Here is a 14,428-nt window from a genome sequence, read left to right as displayed (position 1 = left end):
CCGGAGCAGGGATTGTAGAGAATCCAGAGTCTCCAGCTGGCACGGAGGGTGGACAAGCTCACAAGGTCCCAGTTGGAGGTGCTCTTGGTTCCTTGTTAAACAAAGGCATGCAAGGGGGAGCAAATAGCGTGCCAAAAGCTGCAGCACTGCATTACTGGGGATGTTGCAGTGTTTATGTGTATCGGGTTGTGCACCGCCTAAATGTTAAATCCAATTTCAACTGTGCTCTTGGGTATCACTCCCCTCCTGGAGTGTATGTCAGACAACTTCTAGCTGCACACTTATTGCCTCTTAAGTCTGTCACCCTAGGCACCAGTATATATTTGCTGGAACCTCCAGCGTAGTTTTACTTCAGCAATTCAATCTTCAATCGTTTATAGAAATATTTACTCCATATTCTTGTTAAGATCAAAATCCAAATTTATTTTATTCACTTTTCATTCTTTTCAAAATTCAAGACAATCCATGTTCCAACGCATTTCGGTGTTTGACCACACCTTCGTCAGGGAACGTCTACAATTTAAATAAACAAAACATTTTCTCAGTGCATGTACCATTACATTTGACATTTCTTACGCGCTGTGAATAAGGAATCAAGCTAATCCTATGGTTTAAGTTAGCGTCCGTATATTAAGTATAACCGTTATCAGTAACTGTATCAAGTTTTAAGTAAGTTTGTTAACACTCGGGGTTCGCTACTTAGTTGCGCGCTAGTTACATTTAGCTGTGGGCTCTACCCCTACTGCTCCGAGAATAACGGCTGTCTCTCTGTGGTTATGCCCGCCATTCCTCACCTTGTTCGTAAAGTGAAATCAACTCATTCTGCTCCCGCGGAGTCGTCCCGCTCCGCTCGAAGTTCAAATAATCTTCGCTCACTACGCGCTGGTTCGCGCATGCGCTGTATGTAGGTTAGACTTTTTTTATCTGTTCTAGCTTTATTGTTCGCTACGCGATCACTGCGGTTATTTACTAATAGATCAATCTCAGGCTCGTGCGGGCCCATAAATACAAATTTATCATACATGTGGTGCTATACTTGTTTCTGATAATACGAGATGACATTGATAATACAAGAATTTATCACAAGTAACAAGTAAATTCAGTCCTGTCGTTCATTCCATTGGGCTTCAGACTACAAAGATAGTAAATCCAATAGTTTTCTCGTTTTAAGATATTTTATTTGTTCATTGTTCCTTCTTTCTTAGGGACTATTTCCAGTACACATGCCCTTAATTGGTTGATATTATGGTGTTTTTCGGCGAAGTGCGTGGCCACTGTTGATTTTAATGACTGTGTTCTTATATTACTCTTGTGCTCGTTGAGCCGAACTTTTAGTTTTCTTTCCGTATGTCCTACGTAGACGCTGCCACATGGGCATTTCAGTAAGTACACTATGTTGGTAGTATCGCATGTGGCGTTCACTTTTAAAGGTATTTTATGTCCTTTCATCGGTTGGTTGATACTTGCACCCTTCATAATGTTGTGGCAATTTCCACAATTTAGACAAGGTTCTGTTCCTTTAAAGGTCCGTTGACTTGACTTTTGTGTCGGTGTTTTTAAAAACTCTCCAATGTTTTTACCCCTGGTATGAGCAAAGAGTGGTTCTTCATCGAATATGCCTTTAAAGTCTGTTTCCAGCTGCACTATTTGCCAGTTTTTATGAATTATCCTTTTGAATTGAGCGCTCACGTTTGAAAATTTGCTCACACATGTTATTCGTAGTTTTTTCTCTGTATGTTTGTAAGTCAGTAATTCTGTTCTGGTTTTCTTTTGGGCTCTCTCTTTTGATTTTTTGATAATGTCTTCCGGGTATCCCCGTGATAAGAATCTGTTGCCCATTATGTTCAGTTGTTCTTGGCGATCATCGTCTTCCGAGACCAATCTCATAACCCTGAGGAATTGCGAGTAGGGAAGGTGTGTTTTGAGTGACTGTGGGTGATGGCTTTTGTACTGTAACAGATTGTTTCTATCTGTTGGTTTTCGATAGAGATTTGTTATGAAGGTATTGTTCCTCTTGGTGATTTCCACGTCCAAAAATTGTATGGTGGTTTCATTTATATTCCAGGTGAATTTTATTCTGTCGTTCCTGTTATCCAAAATTTTTAGTTGCTGTTCTAGAGATGCTTGTGTCCCCTTCCATATTAGGAAGATGTCGTCTATGAATCTCACATAGGTGAGAAGATGAGTGGCCCATTCCTGGTTGTTATAGATATGTTCCTCTTCAAAAGATCCCATGAACAGATTGGCATACGCCGGCGCGGCGCAATTTCCCATCGAAGTTCCATTTAGTTGGATAAACCAACGATTGTTGTAGGTGAAGTAGCTATTCAACAATGTAAGTTGCATCAATTCCATCAAGAAGATTTGCAAGTCTTCTGGATAGGTGCTATGTAATAAGGCTTTCTCAATGGCTTCCAGGCCTTCTTTGTGTGGGATGGCAGTGTACAGAGTTTTTACATCAACGGTCGCCATGATAGTGTTGTCTTCCATTTTCACCTGTTGTAATTTTAACAGAAAATCGGTGGTGTCCTTGATATGAGAAGTTTTTGTTGACCAACGGTTGTAAGTGTTTGTCGATGTATTTTCCGACTGGTTCATGAATGCTCATCTTTGTCGACACTATGGGACGACATGGTGGGTTGTGTTGATCTTTATGTACCTTGGGTACCATGTACATAGACGGACTTTTTGGATTCTCTTGAGTTAGGTAGTTTTTGGTTTTCTCACTGATGGTTCCTCTTTCCATTGCTTTTTTCAGTATTACTTGTAAGGTTTTACGTATTTCTTCTGTTGGGTCTCTTTCGATTTCCATATACGTGTTCATATCACCCAGATGTGTCATGACTGCTCTCTCATAGAAATCTGTGTTAAGTATCACCATTGCTCCTCCCTGGTCAGCTTTCTGACAAATGATTTTTTCGTTTCTAGCAATACTTTCAATTGCTCCGAACTCTTTCTTGGTCATGTTTTGGTATTTGCTTTTTTTGTTGGTATTGGTTTTGTTAATCTCTTGCTTGCATAGGTTTTCAAATAGATCGAGTTTTATGAGAAACTGGTGACATGTATGAGCTAGTCGTTTTCAATCCTTTCAATTCATCTTCCTTACTTGGAGGTTTGTCAGTTACAATGTTCTCAAAAAAATGTTGGAGTCTCATTTTGCGTGTCAGTTTAAAAAGGCTTACTTCAAGTTCCAAATGGTTGGTGCGTGCGCTGGGTACAAATGATAAACCACGTTGTAAAGTGTTGATTTGATACTCACTCAGATGTTGATCTGAGATATTTATTACTAGATTATCAGTGTCCCTCAATGGTTTTTTCTTTTTGTCCTTCTTTGAGGTCACATTCCTCGTTTGTGGTGGGGCTTTTTCTTTTGTTTTTGTTGCGTCCCCTCCTGGGTCTTCTACTTCTTTGGGGCCTGAGACTAAAAAAGGATCCGATGTGGAAGTTCCCTCTGTTGGTGTGGTTTTCTCTGGTGATGTGGTTTTCTGTTGGTTATGTGGTTTTTGCGTTCTTGAAGTTGGTCTTTCGCTATCCGAAGATGAGGTGTCGGTTTGTGATGTGTTTTGTTTATTTTGGCGCCTTTTTGCAAAAACCTCAGCCCACGTGTAAACCTCTTGAAGCTTATAATCAAGGGTGTCCCTTTTATACTTCCTTAGTTTGCGTTCATTCACTTCTTGTATGTGATGAGCTAATTGAGTGTTTATGTCCTATAATATTTTCTGAAGTTCTTCTTCTGATACTCCTTTCTTTAGTTCTTCCGTTGTTGTTTGTATTTCTGTTTTAAGTTCCTCCAATATTTTCGCCAATTCCTCTATGATCAATAATATCAAATCTAAGCTGCACTTGTTAAGTATTGCAAACCATCGTTCAGTGAAAGGTTTGGAGTTTTTGCATAATGATGGCTTCAGGGCTATTCGAAGGCCTCTAGGTATTCGTTGCGCTTTGTGATATTGGACCATGGTGCTCGCATGGAGACGTTGATTCATCTCTTTTCTTGTAAGGTACATGAGGTGTTTTATTTGTTGTTCTTTGTTTCTTGTGAATGTATGTTCTGTTGTTTCAGTTTGGATTAATGAATAAATTCTTTCACTGGCCTCTGCTGTGAAAGCGAAGGTATCCGCTCTTTTATCCGTCGACTTTGTTATATCTTCGTATTGCATTTTTATGCGTGGGCGTGCTACTTCCCAGTGGGGGGATTTGCAATTAGCTTCTGTGTATCGGGTTGTGCACCACCTAAATGTTAAATCCAATTTCAACTGTGCTCTTGGGTATCACTCCCCTCCTGGAGTGTATGTCAGACAACTTCTAGCTGCACACTTATTGCCTCATAAGTCTGTCACCCTAGGCACCAGTATATATTTGCTGGAACCTCCAGCGTAGTTTTACTTCAGCAATTCAATCTTCAATCGTTCTATAGAAATATTTACTCCATATTCTTGTTAAGATCAAAATCCAAAATTATTTTATTCACTTTTCATTCTTTTCAAAATTCAAGACAATCCATGTTCCAATGCATTTCGGTGTTTGACCACACCTTCGTCAGGGAACGTCTACAATTTAAATAAACAAAACATTTTCTCAGTGCATGTACCATTACATTTGACATTTCTTACGCGCTGTGAATAAGGAATCAAGCTAATCCTATGGTTTAAGTTAGCGTCCGTATATGAAGTATAACCGTTATCAGTAACTGTATCAAGTTTTAAGTAAGTTTGTTAACACTCGGGGTTCGCTACTTAGTTGCGCGCTAGTTACATTTAGCTGTGGGCTCTACCCCTACTGCTCCGAGAATAACGGCTGTCTCTCTGTAGTTATGCCCGCCATTCCTCACCTTGTTCGTAAAGTGAACACAGTCATTAAAACCAACAGTGGCCACGCACTTTGCCGAAACACACCATAATATCAACCAATTAAGGGCATGTGTACTGGAAATAGTCCCTAAGAAAGAAGGAACAATGAACAAAAAAAATCTATCTTTGTAGTCTGAAGCCCAATGGAATGAACGACAGGACTGAATTTACTGGTTACTTGTGATAAATTCTTGCATTATCAATGTCATCTTGTATTATCAGAAACAAGTATAGCACCACATGTATGATAAATTTGTATTTATGGGCCCGCACGAGCCTGAGATTGATCTATTAGTAAATAACTGCAGTGATCGCGTAGCGAACAATAAAGCTAGAACAGATAAAAAAAGTCTAACCTACATACAGCGCATGCGCGAACCAGCGCGTAGTGAGCGAAGATTATTTGAACTTCGAGCGGAGCGGGACGACTCCGCGGGAGCAGAATGAGTTGATTTCACTTTACGAACAAGGTGAGGAATGGCGGGCATAACCACAGAGAGACAGCCGTTATTCTCGGAGCAGTAGGGGTAGAGCCCACAGCTAAATGTAACTAGCGCGCAACTAAGTAGCGAACCCCGAGTGTTAACAAACTTACTTAAAACTTGATGAACAAGTTACTTACCTTCGGTAACGATATATCTGTAAGAAACATTAGTTAGTGTTAGATTCCTTACCTTAGAATATCCCCAGGCGTCAGTCTGGATCCGGAAACTTTTGCGTAGCAGTACCCCTGCGCGTCGGTAGGCGTCGTCTGCAGGCGTCCCCTGCGGCTCCGCGTCCGTCGTCGGCGTCGTGCGCCGTGATGACGTCGCTGGAGTACATAGACGCCGCCTCCGCGCGCTGACGTCAGTTCTTTGCACACAGCTTTTCCGCGCCAGGAGACGCAGAGCCATGAGAGAACCAACACTGGTGCCATGTACAAACTAGGGCCCTGAAAGGGATGACCTTAACCCTAGGTATCAGTTCGCAGAACGGGGAGGATGGGTGGGTTCGGTAAGGAATCTAACACTAACTAATGTTTCTTACAGATATATCGTTACCGAAGGTAAGTAACTTGTTCATCTGAAAGAAACACGTTAGTGTTAGATTCCTTACCTTAGAATACATACCCCAGCAATACCAACCCCGGTGGTGGGTCTGCGAACCAATACAAAACTACACCAGAAAGTCCTGGAGGACAGAACGGCCAAAGAAGCCATCCCTCCGGACTTGACTGTCCAGGCAGTAGTGCCTCGCAAAGGTGTGCAGCGAGGCCCACGTAGCCGCCTGGCAAATGTCCTGCAAGGGGACTCCCCGGCCCAGGGCAGTAGTAGCCGCCGTGGCCCGAGTGGAATGGGCCCTCAGCCCAACAGGAGGCTCCTTCCGAGCCAAAGAGTAGCACGCTTTGATGCAGAGGACGACCCATCGAGAGATGGTTCGTTTACAAACCGCCCGTCCCTTCTTCGCACCCACGTAGCCAACAAACAGTTGGTCATCCACCCGGAACTGGCGTGTGCGATCCATGTAAAATGAAAGCGCACGTTTTGGGTCCAGACGATGGAGCCGCTCTTCATCCTTTGAAGGATGCGGAGGCGGGAAGAAGGAAGGGAGGGTGATGGACTGCCCGATGTGAAAGGCCGAAACAACCTTGGGCAGGAAAGAAGGTCTAGTCCTCAGAACCACCTTGTCAGGATGAATGGACAGGAAAGGAGGTTGGACAGAAAGAGCCTGGAGCTCACTCACCCTCCTGGCAGAGGTGATGGCAACCAGGAAAGCCGTCTTTAAAGTCAGGAGACGGAGAGGGCAAGAATGAAGGGGCTCAAAGGGAGCACACATCAGGAAAGTTAGAACCAGGTTCAAATCCCACTGAGGCATCACAAACGGAACAGGTGGAAACATGTGAGTGATGCCTTTCAAGAATCGAGTTACAATCGGGGATTTGAACAAAGAAGGCTGATCAGGAAGCCTCAAAAAGGCTGAAAGGGCAGAAAGGTAGCCCTTGATAGTGCCCAGAGCAGAGCCCTGCTGGGCAAGAGAAAGAAGAAACAGAAGAACCTCCGAAAGAGGGGCAGAAAGAGGATCCACAGCCTTTGCTGTGCACCATGCCACAAATCTGTTCCACCGACAGGCGTATACCGACTTAGTGGAGGGACGCCTGGCTGCCAGAATAACATCACAGACTTCAGGAGGCAAGTCAAATGGCCTCAACTGCCGCCGCTCAATCTCCAAGCATGGAGGTGGAGACTGGACAGGTTCGGGTGGAGGACCGTACCCTGCTGCTGCGACAGAAGGTCCTCCTGAAGGGGCAGGCGGATCGGGGGACCGACTGACATGCTGAGTAGCTCGGGATACCAGTACCTTCGAGCCCAGTCCGGAGCCACAAGGATAACTTGGGCCCGGTCGCGCCTGATCTTCTTCAGCACTCTGGGCAGAAGTGGTATAGGCGGAAAGGCGTATAACAGACCGCAACTCCACTCGCGCCGAAAGGCGTCGCCGTGCGAGTGCCGTCTTGGAAACTCCAACGCGCAGAACTGATGACATTGCGCGTTCTCTTCTGTGGCGAATAGATCTAACCAAGGCTCTCCCCATTGCAGAAAGATGCCTTGCGCCACGTCCGAGTTCAGACGCCATTCGTGATCCATCGAGCACCGACGGCTGAGTTCGTCCGCCCTGGCGTTCAGAGAACCTGCCAGGTGTTGAACCGTCAGAGTCACGCCCTGACGTTCCAGCCATTGCCAGAGGCGCAGAGCCTCCTGGCAAAGGGTCCACGACCCCACTCCGCCCTGTTTGTTGCAGTACCACATGGCGGTGGTGTTGTCGGTGAACACCTGCACTACACTCCCGTTGACAAAGGGGAGGAATGCCTTCAGTGCCAGACGAATCGCCCGCAGCTCCAACAGATTGATATGGAGCCGGGACTCCGCCGGAGACCAGATGCCTCTGATCTCTGCCTCTCCCAAGTGGCCACCCCAGCCCTGGAGGGACGCGTCCGTCACGACAACGTGCTCCGGTTGGGGAAGGGAGAGGGACTTGCCCCTGACCCAATCGCGGTCCGTAAGCCACCACTGCAGTTGTCTCGCAGTGCCCTCCGAGATCAAGACGTGGTCGGACAAGTTGCCCTGATGCTGGGCCCACTGAAACTTCAGGTCCCACTGCAGAGCCCGCATCCGCCACCTGGCGTGATGCACCAGAAGGATGCAGGAAGCCATCAGTCCCAGCAGCCGCAGCGTCAACCTGACCGAGACTCGGGATAGCGGCTGAAAGATGGGAATCAAAGCCTGAATATCCCGAACCCGCCGTTCCGGAGGATAAACCCGAAACTGCGCCGAGTCCAGAACCGCTCCGATGAAAAGGAGCTTTTGAGAGGGACACAGGTGTGATTTCGGCACGTTGATGGAGAACCCCAGGTCGTGCAAGAGGTCTGCGGTCATCTGAAGGTGGTGGACGACTGTCTGGGGCGAGCCCGCCTTCAACAACCAGTCGTCTAGGTAGGGGAAGACTGAAACCCCTAACCTGCGCAGATGGGCTGCGACCACCGCCATCACCTTTGTGAACACCCGTGGGGCGCTGGTAAGGCCGAAGGGGAGCACGATAAACTGAAAGTGCTCCTGGCCTACCGTGAACCGCAGGTAACGCCGGTGGGCCGGCAGGACGGGGATGTGAAAATAGGCGTCCTGCAAGTCCAACGCTACCATCCAGTCTTGCGGGTCTAGAGCAGCCAAGACCTGAGCTAACGTCAACATCTTGAACTTCTCCTTCCGGAGGAAGCCGTTGACGTTCCTTAGATCCAAGATAGGACGTAGGCCCCCCTTGTCCTTCTTGGGCACCAGAAAGTAGTGGGAATAACAACCACGCCCTACTTCTGGCCCAGGAACGCGCTCGATGGCCCCCTTGGCCAAGAGGGCCGTAACTTCCTCCTGCAGAAGTGTCAAGTGGTCCCCCGACACACGGTGGTTCTGCGGTGGCATGGCTGGAGGAGAGGTCTCGAAGGGGAGGGAGTAGCCCCTTCGGACAATTTGCAGCACCCACCTGTCCGAAGTGATCGTGCGCCAGTGAGCGTGGTGATGGAGAACCCTGCCACCCACTGGCGTCACATGGGGCCGAAAGCACGGACTAGGAGGATTTTGGGGTAGATGCTGCGGGGGAAGGTGTGGTCTGACCCCGCCGTTGTCCCCGACCGCCACCACGGCGGTTTCCACGGCCGCCACCGCGTTGGAAGGATTGTTGCGGCGCGTGGCTGGCAGCACGTGTGGGGGCGCCCCTTCCTTGGCCACGAAAGGGACGAAACGAACCCGGTTGCTGACGCTGGGTCGAGAGACCCAAGGACTTGGCCGTGACCCTGGAGTCCTTGAAGCGTTCCAGCGCGTGGTCCGCTTTGTCACCGAACAGGTGACAGCCATCAAACGGCATGTCCATCAGGGTATTTTGGACATCAGCCGAAAAATTGGCGGATCTCAGCCAGGCGTGACGACGAATCGCCACCGTCGTAGACATAGCTCTGCCCAGCGAGTCGGTCGTATCAAGACCACACCGAATTGAATATTTCGCTGCATCTCGGCCCTCAGCCACAGCCTGACCGAGCTTCGCCCGCACCTCCATGGGGCATTCTGGCAGCAGCTCCGCGACCGTATCCCACACAGAGTGGGTGTAGCGGCCCAAGAGGCAGGCGGTGTTGCAAGACCGCAGGCCCAAACTAATGGACGAGAAGACCTTTTTGCCAAACTGGTCATACCTCTTGGATTCCCGGTCGGGCGGGGCCGACGGGAATGCGGACTGGGAGGTCGAGGCCTGGATCACCAGACTCTCAGGAGTGGGGTGGGTAGACAGGTACTTGGGGTCGTCCGGACAAGGACGGTGGCGCCTGGCCACGTTCCGATCAACAGGCGCACCTGAAGCGGGCCTGGACCACGTGCCCAACAGAACGTCAGACAAGGCTTCATTAAACGGCAGCAGAGGCTCCAATGGGCATGACTGCGGTTTGAAGACCTCGGTGAGGATGTTAGGCCTCACGGCCGCGACGGGGAGCTCAAGGTTTAAGGCCTTGGCAGCCCTCATCAGCACCACAGAATAGGCAGCTCCCTCCACCGATGCCACGGAAGGAGGAGAGATCAAACCAGGGTTAGGGGAGTCGTCCAAACCACTGGCATTCCCCCAAGTCACCTGTCCAGTCCGGGTCATACTGGCACTCGCGAGCCAGAGGGTCCTCGGACCCCTCCCAACCTTCACCGTACTCCTCATCCTCTCCGTATTCGGAGTCAATGATGAAGACCGGCTCCTCGGGGTTCATGGGCCCCATCGGCGCCGGGACCGGCGTCGATCGACGCCCGTCCGGCGCCGCGTCCGGCGTCGGAGAAGGTAAGGGGACGGCGCCGCCCGGAGCCGGCGTCGGAACCCCACCGCCGGCCGGAACCGGCAGCGGAGAACCGGCGCCGCGCGGGGGCGGCGTCGGGGGTAACCCCGATGGCAACGGCGCCGGGGAGGCCGGAAGACCAGCCGGCGCCGATCCCGAAGGCCCCTGCGGCGCCGGGGTCGGAGCCGTCGGCGGCGCCGGGGCCGGAGCACCCGACGGCGCCGAGGCAGGGACACCCGAACCGCCAGGGCCCCCAGACGGTAGCACTGGGCCCGAAGGCGCCGTAGGCCCCGTCGGAGAAGCGAGCGCCCTCATGGCCATGAGGAACGCCTCGATCTCCTCAGGCGTCGCACCATGCCCAGGGACCGGAGGGTATGAGGCAGGCCGCGCCGGCGACTCTCGCGGAGCCGCGGGGTTGGGGTCACCCGAGCCCCCGGCCGCATCGCGCGAGCGTCGGGGGGAGTCGGGGGTACGATGACGACGCCCCGACTTCTTGTGCTTCTTACCTGACGAGGATGACGAGTGGCGTCGACTTCCGGAGCGCCCGGCGCGGCTCCGCGACCGCTCCCTCGAACGCTCTCTCGACCTCCGGCCGGACCGGGACCGCTCCCGGTCCCGACGTGGGGCCGACACCCGGAGCTCCAGTAGCTTGCGGGACCGCTCCCGTCTAGCCTTGTTGGTAAGGGCCCGGCAGTCGACGCAGGAGTCCACGTCGTGGTCGGGGCCCAGACACCGGAGGCAGAGGCGGTGATGGTCTGTGACCGACATCGTGCGCTCACAGCCATCGCAATTCTTAAATCCTGGCATCCTATCAGGCACAATAGAGAAAAAAGACAATCGAAAAACTTGGTCAAAGACCGGAGTACTGCTCTTCAGATCTGCGTCCACTGGCGCGGAAAAAAGAAGAACTGACGTCAGCGCGCGGAGGCGGCGTCTATGTACTCCAGCGACGTCATCACGGCGCACGACGCCGACGACGGACGCGGAGACGCAGGGGACGCCTGCAGACGACGCCTACCGACGCGCAGGGGTACTGCTACGCAAAAGTTTCCGGATCCAGACTGACGCCTGGGGATATTCTAAGGTAAGGAATCTAACAATAACGTGTTTCTTTCAGATACAGTTACTGATAACGGTTATACTTAATATACGGACGCTAACTTAAACCATAGGATTAGCTTGATTCCTTATTCACAGCGCGTAAGAAATGTCAAATGTAATGGTACATGCACTGAGAAAATGTTTTGTTTATTTAAATTGTAGACGTTCCCTGACGAAGGTGTGGTCAAACACCGAAATGCGTTGGAACATGGATTGTCTTGAATTTTGAAAAGAATGAAAAGTGAATAAAATAAATTTGGATTTTGATCTTAACAAGAATATGGAGTAAATATTTCTATAGAACGATTGAAGATTGAATTGCTGAAGTAAAACTATGCTGGAGGTTCCAGCAAATATATACTGGTGCCTAGGGTGACACACTTATGAGGCAATAAGTGTGCAGCTAGAAGATGTTGCAGTGTTGCCAACTGCCCCAGAAATTACTGGTTACCTCAGGAAAAGGGTGGGAATCAGTTCCCAAGTGGAACAGCATTAAGAATGAGCTCGGGAGACATGTTGACGCCCTTGCACCTTCTCTGGAGTTCGAGAACGGCTTGAAAGGAAGGGGGGGGGGGGTGGAGGGGTTTAGTGCAACTTGGACATCTTATGCTTTTTTTTTTGGGACTTACCCTCAGACTTTGACCACTAGGACCATCTGCAGAGGGAACGGGTCTTTCCCTTAGACATACACCTTTCACGTCATGGAGTCTTGCAATGTTTAACGACATGGAGCTGCAGTCCATGGTCCTGGGTGACCTTCAGCTGCATCAAGGCGCAGTCACTGCAGCGCTGGATGTGTGGTCTGACCCCAGACACCAAGGAACAACTTGACGGGGATCTGTCAGACATTTGTTTCACACATCCCCTACAAAGTTATAACCTGTTGTTCTCCCACGGGCTGAGGGACTGCTCCCTTCCCTTCAGGGACATCTTACTGCCTTGTGCTGGTGGACAGGAGGCAAACTCACACATTGCACATGATGCCCATATAGCGGAGTTATTGGGGGTATCACCATCCCAACAAATGCTGATTTGCTGACTCGATTGAAATGGCCACTCCTGATTCTAAGCGCTACGAGGCCTCCGGGTAGTATAGGCGCTATACAAATATTCTTTCATTCATTCATTCATGTGGGATATCTCTCTCCACTGTGATAAGACATTAGATAATGTTACTGTTACCATTAATATATGTTGCACTGGCAGCAGCTAATCAAATGTTGTCTTTATAGTACTATCTTCAGCCTTTGCATGCTTTCTACTAATACGGTTTCTCTTTTTGAGAACAATGTACTGTATTGAAAACTAATAAAAGTGGTTAAAAAAAGTTATAACCTGTTTTTGAGGGTGACAATCCCTTGCACACTGGTTATTAAGTGTTTTTTTTTTGTGAACAGTCTTGTGAAGAGTCTAAGGGTTGGTCACCATCCACGTCTAGCGGTGTAGAAAGAAAGAAACCAACATTAGTGCACAGCAGTGGTGCTAATATATGGCTCTGCTCGCCACTTACGTAGTGGGACGATGTTGGCGCAGAGGCACACCGCCATTTACCAGCACGCAGTGGTACTGCTTAGGATTTTCTGGGTCCAGTCTGACACCTGAGGAATGTTTAAACAGGAGAAGAATCTGTGGTTAAATGTTTCTATCAGAACCGAAGGGCTGCTAGGTAAGTTAAATATGTCTAATAGGAATAAGCCAATTTCATCATTTTAAAAGGGGGGAGCACAGGCACTTTGTCCCTGTTCAGCAGGCATCAAAATGCACAGAGGTCAGCAAAAATGGAGTACAGAAAAAGGCAAAAAAATCTAGGGTGACCACAAGAAAAGTTTGATTTCCTACACACCCAAATTGATTAGGTGAGGAATCTGCAGGGAAACATATCGATCAGAAAAATTCCTACTAATCTTTGGTAACAAGATTTCTTATGGTTACACAATCTTCCTTCAGATTCCTCATCTTTTGCCTTTCTCCCCTGTGAGTTATTGCCATGCTTAATAAGATCACAAGGTAAACTAACATAATGTACTGTATTTGTCACTGTCATTGATACTCTATTGACTCCTTCTCTTCTTCACTGCAAGCCTTAATGGGGAGCAGAAAAAAGTTTCATGAAATATTGACAGCGAGACGGGTTTTACCTCTATCATATCGTGAGGTGGATTAGAGCTGAGGCTGTATACTGCCACTTGGCCGTACTGGGAAGACATAGCTGGGGATTCGTTTTATAGAACAGTCGGAAACAGAGGGGTGATTGAAAAGCAGATGTCAATGCATAGGTTAAAGAGTGGTTCAGTAAACAGTGAAGTATTTTGAATGCAGGAGTGCATTTTCAGTGATTTCCAATACCAAGACCTATAGTATCAATGTGGTCCATTAAACAGAGCTACGGAGGTTAATGTAACACCGATCTATGATGGACTCAAATAACATACATGCATGCTTGATCCAGGCAACCTGACACACCTAATGATCTTTACACAGGTGCAGGTACTTGAAACTCATTTGCTATCTTTATTTTTAGGAAACTTAACTAATGTTTGAAAATTACAACATGCTTTCCTAAACAGCTACACGTTTAATTCTTGCTTTATCCGACAACCTGTTTGTTATGAACCAAACAAGATGCTTCAACAAAGCCAGATCAACAGTTTCCTACATACCGAAAGGAAAACAAATTGACTATAGCCTTAAGTACCAAATATTTTATTTGTAAGAAAATAAGTAAAATCAACTTGGACCCTTGATAATGAACACCTTGTAACGGTTTCCCAATGTAACAAGTGTTTGGAAATTATCTTTAAGAACAATTTCCTGTGGACTACTAATTTTGGGCAAATACATTTCTCTGCATCATGAGCCTCCTAAGAAAATTCAATCACATAGATGACTTTCTTTGTATTAACCCTTAGTTAGAGCTCTGAATGGAAAAACAGTCTAATTTGTTTCTGTGCGCGTTCATTTTGTTTTTGCATCAAATTATAATGTTGGGGCTCAAAAAGGCAACTGTTGGAAGTATAATATGTCAATACCACCCATTTTAATGGTTAAAGCTTTTAACACTTAGAGTGGATGTCACACTTTAAAAATAGTCACTGAGGCTTTGTCTCTTAAGTTTTATCTGAGATTAGTTAAATAAAGAAAATGTTAT

At 48.2% G+C, this 14,428-nt stretch overlaps 1 protein-coding gene across 1 annotated transcript in view; it reads right to left on the bottom strand.

Annotated features, from left to right (window-relative positions):
- Nucleotides 1-14,428, bottom strand: part of LOC147668662 (transmembrane protein 131-like) — a gene marked incomplete at its 3' end in the record, with an annotated part of 812,034 nt that overhangs the window by 84,032 nt on the left and 713,574 nt on the right. The gene's annotated exons all lie outside the window — the stretch shown is intronic.

This window comes from Lissotriton vulgaris, unplaced genomic scaffold, assembly GCF_964263255.1.
Source record: "Lissotriton vulgaris unplaced genomic scaffold, aLisVul1.2 SCAFFOLD_700, whole genome shotgun sequence".
In the NCBI taxonomy this organism is placed as follows: Eukaryota; Metazoa; Chordata; class Amphibia; order Caudata; family Salamandridae; genus Lissotriton; species Lissotriton vulgaris.
Note: the sequence above shows the minus strand (reverse complement) of the source record. Positions and strands in the feature narration are given on the sequence as shown.